Genomic DNA, 10,394 nt, shown 5'->3' with positions numbered 1-10,394 from the left:
TTTTTTAGAGATTATCTTCAATTTAATATAATATTTTGAGATCTTACAAGTATTATTGATTAAGATTACTATATTTGATAGTATATTGGGTGTACCCAATATTGTCAGTACCCACAGTAGATATGGACGTGAACGACGCATGACAAAATTCTTACGAGGTGTGCCAAAGAAACGTCTGACTGCCTTTTAATTAGAAGGCTTTATTAACAATCTGTCGCGCGGAATTGTATTTAATTCTACATTACATCAATACTTAGCAACGGTGGGTTGTTCTTAGTGTGATCGCTGAATGCAGTCATTATATAAAGTAACAAACTAGGGGTGATTTCGAAGTGGTTGTTGAGCCACATCCTCTTTGGGTCGCTCTAAATACATGTGCATGGAACTGCAATTCGCTGAAATGCATATAAGGTAGGTAATTAGGAAAATAATGCGATATCACGGGCCGAATTTCCCTATTGCTAACACGCCCAAAATGCGTTGTCCGATATGTGAGAAAACTCGCGAGTTAGAATAATTATAAGCACTTTGCGATATTTTCTCGCGAGTTGGAATTTATAGCATTACACCAAAACTGGCCGCGGAGATGGCTGTCGTTGCTGCTCGCCAAGAAAACGAAAACGCCCCACAATGTGCCAAGGCAATACTGGATTGACACTGATCTTATGTGTTCAAGTGTTTCAAACCGGCGATATTGCTTCTTACCATATCGACACATTCATTGGTAATTAACTGGATTGCCTGCGTGGTTAGCCCTTCCAGATACGTCCGTAGGGCCTAGCTCATTACTAGATAAGTGTTCAGGACTACTTACGGCTACACAGTACCTGGCAGATTGACAATGCGTGGCCTCATTGAATTTTGATCGCCCACTGTGGATTCTTCTTTATAAAATTATCTCACAATAGATCCTCACGAAGATATTTGCTTCGTGCCGTGTTCAATCACAATATAAGCAGTTGTTAAGGTTTTATCTACAAATTAGATTGATCCATTTTCAAGCTTACATTTCATTATGTGCCAAATATCATTAACTGGTATATGTTTTTTCTTAAACAGCTTTCCTGTGCTATCATTTTTTGATGGCCATCTAGCGGCTGGCATTCATAATTATGCGGTTTCTTGAGCAACCCCGGCAGTTAGATGCGAGGATATGATCATGCACTACTACCGCTGGCCACTTAGGATATGACTACTAGGCACCTTAAAAAAAAAACAACCGCCCTCAACCCTAACCCAACCCACCCGCCCGCACCATAACCTAAACCCGTATACCTAACCTAACCGCTAACCCTAACCACCTAAAACCCTATACCTAACCTAAAACCCTAACCTAACCCTAAAAAAAAAAAATATTAAATTAAATTTACAGTGCCTTAGTAGTCATATCATTGATCGCATACCTACCACTGATCGGTTGCCTTTTCCTGCATTCTCTTGCATTTCGCCTGTCGAGACCTGTACCCATAATGCCTTTGCACGGTTTGCTCGACGATGACACACATGACTGTAAGCATAGCTTTTATGTGATATATTATTGGAACGATACATTAATGAACAAATTAACATAATGAGACAACAATTAATACCAAGTTTCATTTTAACCTAACAAACAAAAATGTGCCGTCAATATTCCTGATTCCTTGTCGATGTCGAGGTGACAGTTTTCTCTCAAGAATCCATCATGTCTCCCAACATTTTTTGCATGATGCCGCCACGACGTCCAAAGTCAGATCAATGCGACGTTACTCGCTCTCTCACAAACGCACAATATCACGTGTCGACTACGACGACCGAGATTGTGGGCTGTTGCCCACTGGGATGTTGTTCTTCTATACATATAAACTTTCCTTCATAACACTCTATCCAGTTAATGTACGGTTCTACCCGTAGCCACATTAGACATTTCAACAATCTATTATTAAAATTTGTGCATGACTATAACTTTACAGACTACCATGCACCATGTTCCATACCGATAAAATGCTTCCACTTCTTCAATATATATATTATATAGATATTTAAATATAACTATATAATATATTAATTTCAAATTATACAAACCATATGATAAAAACAACTCACTGCATGCATGGCTTCTCTTACACAGCGGATCTAAGATTTAGACTTCCGGCTAGATTATGATTTAAGACTCCCGACTAGATTAGCATGTTTAGACTCCGACTAGCATTAGATTTTAGATTCAGCATAAAATGCCCAGATTATCGGACAGCACTCGCTGGGACCGTCCGTCGACCAGCGACGACGTCTACGATAAGCAGATGACAGCGAACTTGATTAATCACCATGACAACTGTCCACAGCGAGGCATGAACTGAATACAGATTCTTCCGCGTCCCCGACTCTCTAATGACGACGGTCGTACAGAGACGTGCACGCCCACCTGCCACTTCGTTACATCACCATGACAACAGCGTGTCGCACACCAGCGTGACATCGTCTGCCTTGCTTAGCCCGTTCTCGGACAGATATACATATACTTGCTTATCACCATTGACAACGCGTTTTCGCTACACTATACCTAGACAGCGTCTGCTTCAAAAATTGCTTTCCGCAGCAGAGCTGTTTTCATCGCGAACACATTGTGTTGTGTACCTATATCCAGCGCTTGTCCCGCGTATATTGCCACCCGCTGCCAACACCGTTACCACTGCTTGCTCGCTCTGTACTGACTGCTGCCTGCTGCTGTTGCTGTTGCTACTGCGCCTGCTGGCTGCTGCTGCTGTCTGCCTGCTGCTGTTGCCCTGCCTAACTTGCTGTTGCCTGCTGCTGCTGGCTGCTGCTGCCTGGTTTGCTCGCTGCTGCTGCTGCTGCTGCTACTTACTACTGCCTACTAGCCCTGCTACTGCTATCTGCTACTGTTGCTGCCTGCCTGCTGCTGCTGGCTGCTGCTGCTGGCTTGCTGCTGCTGTTGCTGCTACTGCCTCACTACTATACTGCTACTGCTGCTGCTGCTGCGTAATACACTTGCTACTGACATGCTTACCTGCTACTGCCATACTGCTACTGACTACTGTAGTGCTGCCTGCCTGCTGCTGCTGCCTGACTGCGCTGCTGCCTGCTTGATTGCTTGCTACTTGTACTACTGTCGCTATCTACCTACAACTCGACCTTGCTTGCTGCCTTCCCTCCCTTGAGCGTCGCGCACGCGCCACGCGAATGACGGGGCAGACTTTTGGCCTACCAGGACCTGTTAGGCGAGTGGCAAGCCTGTGACAACATCTCTAATCCATCTACTCGGCTGTGTGTGTGTTGTGTGTGTGTGTGTGGGGATGTGTGGGTGTGTGTATGTGTGGTCGTGTGTGTGTGTGTGTGTGCTTGTGTGTGTGTGCGTGCGTGTGTGTATGTGTGTGTGTGTTGTGGTGTATGGTGTGTGTCGTGTGTGTGCTGTCGTGTGTGTGTGTGTGTTGGTTGTGTGTGCTGTGTACGCTTGTGGTGTTGTGTGTGTGTGTGTCGCTGTGTTGTTGTGTGTGTGTGCTCGTGCCTGTGCGTGCGTGTGTGTATCGATGTGTGTGTGTGTGGTGTGTGTGCTATGTGTGTTGGCGTCGTGTGTTGGTTGTGTGAGCACCGTGTCATGTGTGTGCTGACTGCTATGTGTGTGTGTGTATGCGCGCGGTGCGTGTGTTGTGTGTGTGTCGTGTCGTCGTGGTGTCGTGCGTGCGTGGGTTGTGTATGCGTGCCGTCGCGTGCGTGCCGTGCGTGCGTCTGTGCGTGTGTATGTGTGTGTGTGTGTGTGTGTGTGTGTGGTTTCTGTGTTGTGGCTGTGTCCCGCCTGTGTGTGTGACTGTGTGTCGTGCGCCGCGCCGTGTGCGGTGTGTGTGTGTGCGTTGTTGCGTGCTGGCTGCGCGCGCGGCGGGCGGGGGCTGCTGTGCTGCGTGCCTGCGTGTTGTGTGCTGCGTCCGTGCGCGCGCCTGTGTGTGCTGCGTGTGGCGTGCCTAGCCCGTGCGTGGCGTGCGTACGGCGGTTGTAGCCGCGTGAAACCCGATGTATAGGCGTGTCACACCTACCTGTGCTACGCGCGACTATACTACCTGCTGCATTCATTGTGCAGGCTGGCCGCACCGGCGCCGCCCGCCGCCGCCGCCGCCGCCCGCTGGCACGCTGTGGCGTCTGCTATTTACAGTTATGCTGCAGTTCGTCGCCTAGTCGCTAGAGTTTCTTGCCGCGCGACCCGCATCATCTATTTAAAGATAATCACACGCCTACGCACGCAACGCCACGCAACACGCACGCACGGCCACGCCCGCCACGTCACGCATGCACGCACACCTGGCAGCGTATATTATACCAAGAATTGGCAGATTACGATCGACCTGGATGGGCTGCCTCTGGTAATAATGTGTAACAGCGTGCCCCCAGGTGGTTTACATTAGCAGCTGTACACGTAGGTAGATGTATTACTGGGTGCTCCCAATGAACACGATGCCGGATAGTCACATTTCACACAATACGTCGCGGTGCGTGCTAGCAGTGCGTTGCGGGTGCCCGTGCGCTGCGTGCCGTGCGTGCATGCGTGCGGTGCTGCGTGTTCTGTGCGGAAGCGGGGTGTTTTTCGGCTGTGCGCGCGCCGCTGAGCTACCCTGCCCTCTTAACCCTGCCTTACCAGGTTACTCACACCGATTCACGCCTTTCCCCTTTATTTCAGCATCACCCTCCCTATTGCTATTACTGTCACCTGCCTCCATATATCACATTCACAGCATGCATCTCTAATCGTACGTCGTATCTCTCATTGCCTATGTATTCTCTCATTGCTTATCTCTCAGTTGTATCTCTGCATTGTATCTCGCTTGTATACTTCATCCTGCCGTCCTATATAGTTCAGGAGGCTTCATGCACGTAAACAGAGCCCAAAATCTGCCAAATTATGAAAGGACATTTTAAGGGGTCAAATCTGGCGCTTCATATTGGTCCCTCAACTTAAGAATTTTTTGCAGGATGCCCACAAAAATTTGACCGGGAAACCGCCCCCCCCCCCTCCGCCTATGCGGCTCCGGTAAGGACCCGAAACTGCTTATTTGCATATCTTTACCCTTCTTTGGTACGATTTGCGCAAGTTAGAGTCGATTTTGGGGGTTTTTAAACATCAAGGAATCGATTGGGCCGTTGCTGTTTTGGAATTTAAATTTGGTCATATGGTCACGCTGATATCGTTCATTCGGCGTTCACCTCGCGGCCCGAAATTGGTTTTCACACTATCTCGGCTATTTTCTCAAAAAGTTAGTCATTGTGGGGTTTTTGACGGTCAAAGAATTTATTAGATACACATGCCCTACCACTTTCAGACCCTGGAAATTCGGTTTTTCACTGGTAGTGTACACGTAGTCAAAATCTGACAGATCTGACCAGTCTGCAATCGACCTCGTCACTTGATTACATCACAACCAGCCCACACTGACTGCCATATCATTCTGCTATATGTTTCAATTAGAGATTTTTTGGCACTTTCTTGGGCATGCTGCAGCAAAGAATAGACAATGTACATTGTTTCTTAGCGCATTTGCATGGACTGGCACTTTGAGTGTTCGGCAAGCAACAAATGCCTAGTCCGACGCATCTCGAGGTTTGGTCTTGCTCGCTTCCGTGGGTCCATCTTCAATGTGGATGTTTGGTTCTTGATAGAGTTTCCATCCACCATCGCCAACGAGGGCGGCGCTGTGGGGATCTGAAGTTGAGGATGTTACCCATAAAATGCCTAAGGCAATGCATTCTCTAAGATACCCCGGTGGACCAAGGCACAAGAACACAACAACAAGAAAATCAAATCAACGTCTGGGTTACTTGATCTCGTAAATCGCGAGGACAAAGAAATATCTTTGTAAGCTTTAACTCTGCCTGCCCAGAGAAATTCACCAATATTTGTCTGCAATAGAGGGGCCTACATCATAGCTCAAAGGTTCACAAGGAGAATCAGCCCTTCCTTGTATCCCAAGATTTATAATACAGACTGTCAAAAGTTTACAGAAATTCTTAATCAATCATTTACCTCAGATTGGTTAGAAGACCTGAATTCCTCTTATATTCTTCAGAGGTCATTGTCCGATGATCGCAGGAAGCGGTGTTCACAATATGGATTGTGCAACAGTATGACGAGCTTTCGTCGCCACTTAGATTCGTCTATGGGAAGCTGAGATGTATCAAATCGAAAGGTAAAAAGAAACATGACTGAAGCCTCCCATAGCAGTGCCGATGATGTCGGATTGCAGAACCCTCGCAATCAAGTTCACCAGCAACTGTTTCAACAAAATTGAGAGAATGCTTGGCAAGAACGTGAATCAGGGAGACAAAGAAACTTTCTTCGAGGGGAAGATAACCGAATTAACCCTGAGTGCTGTCATCAAATAAGGATGGAACCCTTATCACAGTTCAAAGTCACAGATTTTGCGCTGACAATCACCAGAAAACAGCGGTTTACACCAAGTCCAACAAATGTCAAAGTTCTCCGTTGGTTGATCTTTCAGTTGTCATCTGAGCTACAGGCTGCGATCTATCAGAGGCGCGTCAACTTTTAATGATTTGTCTCAGGTCTCTGCCAGAGCATTGAGGAACACTGCCCACACGCCGGGCGCGTCTCGAATCGGATTATGTGTATGCAGACCAGTATAAACCCGTTAACGCATCAAGAGCCCCACCGCTCGGAAAGGATAGTCCAAATGTTCAAAAACAGCAAATTAACTTTACTGGGTGATGCACTGCACCCTGAAGGATATTGTCAAATCTTTTCTCACAGATGATCAGAATTAGCACCAGACTTAATGCATTAATTGCCGGAAAGCGTGTGTTGTGTAAACCCATCTCCTGGTCTGGAAAAGATTTCTGTGCTCACTAATGCCGTCTGACAATGTTTCAACGAAATGCTGAGCTCATGAAAGACTATCATACCATGCCAAGATCGCAAACACTAAGAGAGGCGGACAACAGGCATGCCTGTGCCAATATAATTGACATGTTGGATTGTGGTTTAATCGCCCGATTGCTTACTGGACAGTTGGATTTGGACGTTCATTGTCATTCTCCTCGCGCTTTATGTCCCCAGGTTCCTTAAACGATCGAACCCTGACTTATGCAAGCTTCGTGGTTGAATATAATCTCGTGCGAACGAACAGGTACAAGAACAACATGTCGAAGTTTGTATGAGTCACTAGGCCGGAGGACGTCTGCTTAGCCTTCGCCATTCTTCCACTGCTTCACTGTGCCGATTCTCACCTGCTTTTTCTACAAGCCTGACCAAAAAGATCGTGGTTTTTCTCAACTGGAATAAGTGCTCGACGAGCGGATGAACTGACCAATGAAGGGAGGTATTTAAACAACTAGGACTGGTGCCCACGCCAGGAACAAGTCATTCCGCAAGCACAGAAAAGATACTTGTGGATTTGCTGCTGTATGTTACTCAAAGACGGTGGCTGTGTACCAATAGTCTCAACTGTAAGCTGCGGTTCTCAATGTTCTCAGGCCTCAGGTTCTGATGCAGTTAAGGGACCTCCCAACTTTATTGATTCCTCAGCTTACTGGCGCGTACGTCGCCCATGCGCTATCAGCAGGTATGGGTGTGGGGTAACACCCTCAGATCCCCAGCCCTGCCTCTTGAGCATGTCGTGGATGGAACAAAAAAAAAAAAAAAAAAAAAAAAACTAGATGGAAAAAAAAAAAAAAAAAAAAACATCTCTATCAGAACAACTCCACATTCAATGGTACAACGGACGCCCCCAGCAAGACCAAACCTCCGAGATCGTGACTCAGGAGGTGCCTGTCATGCAAATGCGGCTTAAGAACAATGCGCATGGCTGCCTTTCTTTCTGCAGCTTGCACCGCGGAATGGTGCATAAATCTCTAATGGAAGCATGTACAGGATGATATGCAGTCAGTGTAGAATGTGTATTGACAAGTGACTGGATGGACGATTGCGGTACTGTCAGTCTGTCAGATTTTTGCACCTACGTGTACTCACTACCAGTGTGAAACGAATTTCCAGGAGTCTGAAAGTGTATCATGTGTAGTCTAATAAATCCTTTGACTCTTTCAAAGCCCAAATTGACCTCTAACTTTTTGGAAAATACGAGATTTATGTGAAAACCTCCTATTTTTCGGCGCCCGCGGAGGTGAACCCGAAGGGAACGAGTATCACGCTGCCGTCTATGAACGACATTCTTGGTTTCCAAACCATGCCCAATCGATTTCACTTGATGTTTTAAAAACCCTAGAATCGACTCTACATTGCTCAATCGACCAAAGAAGGCAAGATATGGCAAATAACAGTTGTCGGGTCCCTTCCGGCGCCCATGGGGGCAGGGGCTGGGGGGGCTGGGCGTGTTCCGCTGGCGTTCAAATTTTGGGCCTCCTCAAAAAAATTCTTAGTTGAGAACATCATGCAACCCGATTGATACAAAAATGTCTTCATAATTGCAGGTAATAATGTGCATAAGACCTCCTGACTAATATGACTTCACGTACCAGCAATTATCTCTAGTTTAGAGGCAGCCACCAGCTGTTACGCGACAAACATTGCTCTGACGTCATCATCGTGTTTACATCCACGTAATTATGATCAGCGAGTCTATGAATATGATCAGACTTCTGATTATTATATGGCAGTCCGCCCACTTGTTGATGCCGGCAATTAGCCGGCTTGCCCGGCTTTTGAACCGGCGGCATGTGCCGGCGGCGGCAGCACTGGCCGCGGCAGCGGCGCGCGGGCTGGCCATGTGCCCAGGCTAATGAAACACCGTGCACGCGAATGAACGCATTGCCCTTAGCTAGATGACAACGTGTGCCCGGCTGTGCTCATCTGAGTCAGCGAGATCAGCTGAGACAGTAATGTCTGAGGTAGCTCTAGAACTATAGCCCTTCGCTCTGCCACTGCCTGTGTCTGAGGCTACCCCAGCCTCTTACTCGTTGCCTTCGCTTCCTCGTTCATTTTACACACCTCGGTATTTCTCAGTTTCTCATTCTTCCCCTTCTCTACCTTTCTCTCTCTCTCACTCTTTCTTTTTCCCACGCCATTCCTTTCCAGTGGGCAACAGCACCTCGAGTCGACATCGTATATTGGTCATTTTTAGAACATAATGTCGATTGATGTGATTTTGACGTCCGTGTGACATCTATCAACAAATGTTGCAGAGACGTTTGGACGTCCGTGTGACATCAATCTACAAATGTTGCAGAGACATTTGAGAGAAATGTCACCTCGACATCGACAAGAAATCAAATATTGACCACTTTTTGTTTTTAGTTAAAATTAACTTTGAATTAATTTGTTGTCTTCAATCATGTTAATTATGTTCATTATGTTCATTGTTATCTTAAATAAATACATAATAAATAGCTATGCTTACGTCATGTGTTCATCGTGTAGCAAACGCGCAAAGCATTATGGGTACAAGGTCTCGACAGCAGAAATCAAAGAATCAAGAAATCAGACAGGCATAATTACAAGTCCAGCTAATCCATCGAATATACACAGTATTTAAAAAAACATACAAAAACTTAGAAGGTAAGTGAATATGTCTACTATTGTTGTTATATAGTATTTGTCATGAAACCGGGGGTTTTTGTCGAAAAAAGGGGGACGTGGAAGAAACTAATCATTATTGAATAATTATAGTTTCTTCCACTTCCCCCCTTTTTTCACTTTGTATTGTAAAAATACGTTGCATCGCTTCTTTGATTTGGTGTTCTGTACATCCACCCATTCATTGTATAGATTGGAAAATAAAGACATTGTAGAATTTTAAATTTGTGTTTGTTTAGCCATGCCTTTAAATATTAATTCAAATGAAAATCAATGGATTAATCCCATTAGAACGTCAATGGTTGATGTCAATACAACGTCAATGTCTAATGTTAATACAACGTCAATGTCTGATGTCAATACAACGTCAATGTCTAATGTCAATACAACGTCAATGTGTGATGTCAATACAACATCAATGTGTGATGTCAATACAACGTCAATGTGTGATGTCAATATGACATCAATGTGTGATGTCAATGCAACGTCAATGTGTGATGTCAATACAACGTCAATGTGTGATGTCAATACAACATCAATGTGTGATGTCAATGCAACGTCAATGTGTGATGTCAATACAACGTCAATGTGTGATGTCAATACAACGTCAATGTGTGATGTCAATACAACATCAATGTGTGATGTCAATACAACGTCAATGTGTGATGTCAATATGACATCAACGGTTGATGTCATTTTCGACCCTGAGTTGATGGTCAGTTGACGTCAACGGTTGATGTTCCACTGATATTTTTTGCCCACTGGGTTCCTTCTCTCTCCCCTTCTCATTCCTCTCTCTCTCTCTCTCCCTCTCTCTCTCTCTCTCTCTCTCTCTCTCTCTCTCTCTCTCTCTCTCTCTCTCTCT

The 10,394-nt window shown here is 45.7% G+C and overlaps 1 protein-coding gene across 1 annotated transcript in view; it reads right to left on the bottom strand.

Annotated features, from left to right (window-relative positions):
- LOC106817067 (serine/arginine repetitive matrix protein 2-like) overlaps window positions 1-10,394 on the bottom strand; it is a gene marked incomplete at its 3' end in the record, with an annotated part of 45,287 nt that overhangs the window by 23,628 nt on the left and 11,265 nt on the right. The window lies entirely within an intron of this gene.

Source organism: Priapulus caudatus, unplaced genomic scaffold, assembly GCF_000485595.1.
Source record: "Priapulus caudatus unplaced genomic scaffold, Priapulus_caudatus-5.0.1 Scaffold1583, whole genome shotgun sequence".
Lineage (NCBI taxonomy): Eukaryota > Metazoa > Priapulida > Priapulimorpha > Priapulimorphida > Priapulidae > Priapulus > Priapulus caudatus.
This window is presented reverse-complemented; position numbering and strand designations above follow the sequence as displayed.